This window comes from Danio aesculapii, chromosome 8, assembly GCF_903798145.1.
Source record: "Danio aesculapii chromosome 8, fDanAes4.1, whole genome shotgun sequence".
Taxonomy (NCBI): domain Eukaryota; kingdom Metazoa; phylum Chordata; class Actinopteri; order Cypriniformes; family Danionidae; genus Danio; species Danio aesculapii.
In genome coordinates, this window is record NC_079442.1 from 25256872 (window position 1) to 25262871 (window position 6000).

The following is a 6000-nucleotide window of genomic DNA, read 5'->3' on the forward strand; positions in this document are numbered from 1 at the left end:
TTAATGCAGTGCTTCTTGTCTGATCTGAGACCCACTTTATATATATATATCTATCAGGCAGTGAAGATTGCTAATTTTTTTAAGAAATCAGATCTTAAACGTAACAATTTTGTAATGGTAAGTCACCGGAAGCCCTTGGGCTGCCTGGGTGAAAATTAAAAGTCCGTGTCTATATAGCCCATATGCATCTTGAGGTACAGCAGTCACTTGACACAAAAGTATAATATAGGCTTAAATTATGTGTTAATGCATAAATGACGTGTTAAGCTGTATTTTGCAAGTAAATATATAAATGACTCGTTAACCTGTTTTGTTATTTTTTGTTTGTTTCTTTGTTTGTTTTTTGAAAATCCACATTCTTGCAATGCTTTCTCATAAAACAAACAAAAAAAAGTAATGTAGGCCTAATCGAGTGTAAACGCGTTAGGTCCAGACAGGCCCCAACGGCCTTCCATATGCTGTTAACGTCTACACCGGTCTACACTTACCCCAATCCTATGCTGCGTTCCAGACATCTCCGATATTGGGATTTTACCTATTTTATATTGGGGATAACGCCTAGAACCTCTCTAGAAGTCCGACATCCTCTGAGAAAAGAAAATAATCCCGACCTCAGCGAGAGACGCGTCATTTGACGTCACTTGGCGGTTAGTTTTGCTTCAGCGAGAAATCGCGGAACTGGTACGCGTGAAACATAGATAAAATTTCAGGTATATTCACAGCACAAAATGAGAGAATAGTAATAAAGGATATTTTTGAGATGATAGTAGCTTTATATATGAAATAATAAACTATTGGTCTGCAGCCATTGGAAGAGAAACGGACTTAACGTAAAAGTGAGTGGCTGAATCAAACGATTCATTCGGAAAACACTTCCTGCTTTTAAAAATTAAGATAAACAATGACAAAATAATTTAACACCTTTGGCTTCACATGTTATTCTTGCTTATGAACAAAATTTATAAAGCAGCCAACAATACGCTCAAATTTTAGGCCTAACGTTACTCCTTGTTAATTGAATCTTAGAATATATAAATCAATCTTTCCACAGTTCTTTGATTTTCTCAGTACTTTTAATTATTGCTGATTTATGATATACAAATGCAGATAAATTAGAAATTAGAATTCTGTCTTTAAACATACAGCCTTACACCTCATTGCATAATGTATAGACGTTAAAATGGATTTTTAATGAAAATGAACAAGCAAGTATTCATATTTTTTGGTGACAATATAGGCTACAATCCAAACATGAGGTTTAAAAAAAACATTTATCCCACCTAGTGTCAGATGTCTGAAGCCTTGTTCTGCCATTTTAGATTTTGTTTGTGAACTGGCCAAAAAAGTCTTCCCAGAAATGATCAATCGTTTGTGAAAAAGTTGGCCTGACAACACAACTGTGTCCGTACGCCAGGAAAAGCGACAACAAATTTGTCCATGCAGTACACTGGACATTTGGCGTGAGGAGGAATGTCTACAGTAGGTGAGATTTTTTTGGAACTGCTCTCATTCTGTCTCTCGCTGTGGATCATTAATGGAAAGGAAAATGAACATTTGGATCTCTAAATGCTGTGAACTGATTCTTCTGACAGGAGCAGAAGGGACGTTTGGACCTACTGCCAGCAGGCTGTAACAGACAGATGGGTTTTCACACAAACAACAGAAAACATCAAGAGCAGTCAGGCTGGCACACACTGAAGAATCAGCAAAGGGGAGGAAGTCTGGATAATGAGGCACGGCTAGCAGGAGATGATAATTCACTCTGTGTCGTGAGAAGATGAACTGTCCGCTTCAGTTAAAGTTCAGCTCCATAGTTGCAAACCCATATGGTGAGTTCTGTAATAGACTCAGTAGAATAGAATTGACTACACCAGACTGAAATAGAATAGAATTTAAGATGTCTAATTGTACTATGACCACCATTAGGTTCTGAAAAATATATATTATAGTAGTTTCATACAAAAATATTAATTTAATCTCTTTTAAAATCACAGTGAATGGATAATGTTAATGCTTTCTTTTATATTGTGATGTACAACTAAGTCAAGGCACTGGCACACTTTACACTGAGCATGCTAAATTTGGTGCCATGTCATTGTTTGACATCGCACTTCTATCATCTTTAAAAAAGCACTGTTTAAATAAAAAGTTATTTATCAATGACAAACAAAAACAAACAAAAAAAATGTAATACTTAAAAATAATGGTCAATAGCAATGCATTTAGTATTTATTAATATTTTTTAAAGGTAATTAATGGAAAAAACATGTTGTTTATTGTTAGTTCATTAACTCACAGTCTGTTAACTTAATAATTCTTAATAATACATTAGTAAATGGTGAACGGATTAGTAAATGCTGTAACTAATGCTTAATAAATACTGTAACTAACATTAACTAATGGACAGTTATTTTAAAGTGTTACAAAAGAAAAATCAATTATCGCGTGTTTTACATCAGCTAAAAACAAGTCTTCACATTAAATGAATTTGCAGGTCAGAGTTACCAAACTCTAATTATGTCCCCATGATAACGTTGCAGTTTAATACAGTTAAATAATATTTGAATGTACATCACCTTGCTTCAGATTTGTTTTTGCGTATTTAATGGAGTTCTGTATAATGTTTGACACATACAGCAAGATCAGCCCAGCCCACAGGATTATTTTAAGTTCTTTTATTTTAAGAGGGTGAATACTAAGAGAACCTAAACTTGGTCTAGAATAGACCAAAAGAAAAGTAGGAAAACCACACCTTAAAAGATTAAAGGCAATTCACCAAAAAAAAAATCTCATTGACTCTATTTTTATTTTTATGAGAGTCATTACCTCAGACTAAATATTATTATGATTCATCATTGTAGGACATTTAGTGAGCAGTGGATGGTGTTGTGGTGTGGTCTGACTGCAGTGAAATATAATCACCAGCAGATGGAGGTCAAACATCAGGATCCTGTTGATATCAAGGTAATGAAAACACACACACACACACGCACACACACACACACATACACACACACACACACACACACACACACACACATACACACACACACACACAAGTTCACAAGTTTTAAAAGCAATTACCAATATTAAGTAATCATGTTCAAAAAATGCAGTGTAAGTATCATCAGCCACTTTTTTTTTGTATTTTTGGGGCTCTCAAAATCAGAAGTTATAACTAGGGCCAGACTGAATGTGCGGACATTTTTTGCTATTTCTGCCGAGAATTTTTTTGGGAGTATGGTAACTAAAACCTTAATATATAAAATAAAAAATTATATATTTTAAAATTGTATTTAATGTTTACAATGCAAATCCAAGTAGATCCACTTTATTTGGTAAACAAATCAAGTCTCTCATCTAATATATGAACATTTTCATATTAGTCAATATTTATACTGAAATTAATTAAAAACTGAATAAATCTAAATGTACATACATTTACACAAGTAATTAAACAGAATCAATAATGGGTTAAAAATCTGCAGAATTCTGCGTGCGCAGATTCCGTATGGGCCTAGTTATATTTATTATATATGGAAGTTTAAATTGATTAAACTTCCATAAACATGACCGATAGTAGTGAATCAAAAAGGCTTTTCAAAATTGTCCTATGACAAGAATGGGTGTTGTTAAAAAAATTCCATTTCATTCCAACAAAAAAGGAAAAAATCACTCTACAGAACAGCGGTTACTGTAAAAAATGCAATTTCTGTATTTTTAATAACTTAAAAAAGATTAAGAAAATGATCATTTAGTCATGACTCACGAGAGAGAGGAGGGTGTCAGAATTGCAATAAGTAAGGTTTTTAAATAAAAATGTGTACATAAAAAATAAACATTTCTAGATTTATAATGTTATTAACCATGGAAACATACAATCCACACTCAGAGATTAAAAATTTTAAGGGGCGCTATTTGCACTTTGTAATTGTTTCTTGCATCTATTTTCTTTCTTTTATAACTATCTGTTTTATAAATGTTTTTATAAATGTATTTAATTGTGTAGTTGTACCATCTCTCATGTTTGTAAATGTTTCTAATTCTATCAGTCAGTCAGAATTCTTCAAACTGCTACAAATGCTGTTCAGACTTGTCATATTACACATCATTTGCAATTGACATCAATTTCATTGGCATTTTATACATAGTAGTAACCAGTTATGTATATATTTTATATTGCTAAGCACTGGAAAAAACGAATACAACAAGGCATTTATTGGCCCTTTATCTTCAATGTGAGGGACATGTTTGTCAACTCATGTTTGGCATTTTTGTTAAATTTTGACCCTAGCATTATCATAGTCTTTGCAAAGGGTCCATGAATAAAGATTTTTTGGCAACAGGCTGGGGGCGACTCGGTGGTGCAGTAGGTAGTGCTGTCGCCTCACAGCAAGAAGGTAGCTGGTTCGAGCCTCGGCTGGGTTAGTTGGCATTTCTGTGTGGAGTTTGCATATTCTCCCCGCATTTGCGTGTGTTTCCTCTGGGTACTCTGGTTTCCCCCACAAGTCCAAAGACATGCAGTACTGGTGAATTGGACGGGCATCCGCTGCGTAAAACATATGCTGGATAAGTTGGCGGTTCATTCCGTTGTGGTGACCCCAGATTAATAAAAAGACTAAGCTGAAAAGAAAATGAATGAATGAATGAATGGCAACAGGCTGATGTGTTACAATAACTAACCACCAGGGGGCTGATTGGACCAACCAAACCATAAACCCCTTGATAAAGCACTTTACTAATGACTGTTTTAAATAACACTTGAAGTATGAAGTAGTGAGACCTTTAGAAACAAGGTTGAGAAACGCTGAGCAATACCATTGTGTTGGTCAATGAAAGCAGAATCAGGCCGCTTATCTCATAAAGTGTAATCAGTAACCATTGTAGTATCTACTAAACTCATCCATGCCAGAACACGTGCTAAAGCGTATACACATACACACATTGTTCTCTTACATATACTGTGTGTGTTGACTCCACATGGATTTTCTCTAATGACAAAGTGATCTTTCTTTTCACTTTGTTTTTGTTTCTTGTATTATTATAAATGATAGGAAGTTAAACATCAGCGTCATGTGCCAGTAAAGGGTAAAGCTCAGTAGGACAGCGTGTTATCAGGGTTCTGAGAGTTGAGTGGTTTAGGGTTGCATGTTCAATATTGCAGATGATGGTGTTTAATAATTAATTCTTATGAAATCTAACGTCAGCATCTCCACCACAGTGAGACTTCAGTTACAGTGACCTCCTTTATGCTTGGGGATTTTCGCTGCTGTTGCAATAGTGTATTCTTTCAGAGGAAAAATTAAGGACAATATGTGCAGTACAGTTTGCAGTGTATGCATAAATGTAGCACTTTCATTACTGAAGCCCAAATTATAATTCAGTTTTTATGTGTATGTGAGGACATACATACAGTGTATAGAAACTGAAGTTATGGAACAAGAACAACAAACTACTGAAGATGACAAACTGTATTGACGTATGCTTAAAGATACCAGCAAATGTTTCTCATACTAGTACTAATATATATTTTTGATTTATAACTTTTTGAGAGAAGTGAAAACTCTGGACAAAGATAACCTTTCTAAAGCGCATATGTCGAGCATACTGTCAGATGGAGTATACTTTGAAAGGTGTGAATTTGAATGTATGCTTATATGCTAATGCAGTGATTAACTGCTTCGGTCATGGGACCCACTTTATCTCATGGTCATTAAGCTTGTTGTGCCACACGCCGCGTCGTGCCACGCAGCTCCGTGCATTTTAGACTTCTAAACATAGGTTTCTATCAGTGTACGCACACTGGTGCTGCAAGTCGCCGGCTGTCTGCGGCGCCCAGCCACGACTCAGGACACTGGTCATATTTCTGCCGCGCCACAGAGCGTTGTTTGAATAGTTTCATTTTAAATAACATGCGAATGTACGAGTCTGGTGTGCAATACTTTCAACTGCCATGTACGCGTCATGTTGCGACACCGAGTGGCGCATCTGGTGTGCGAC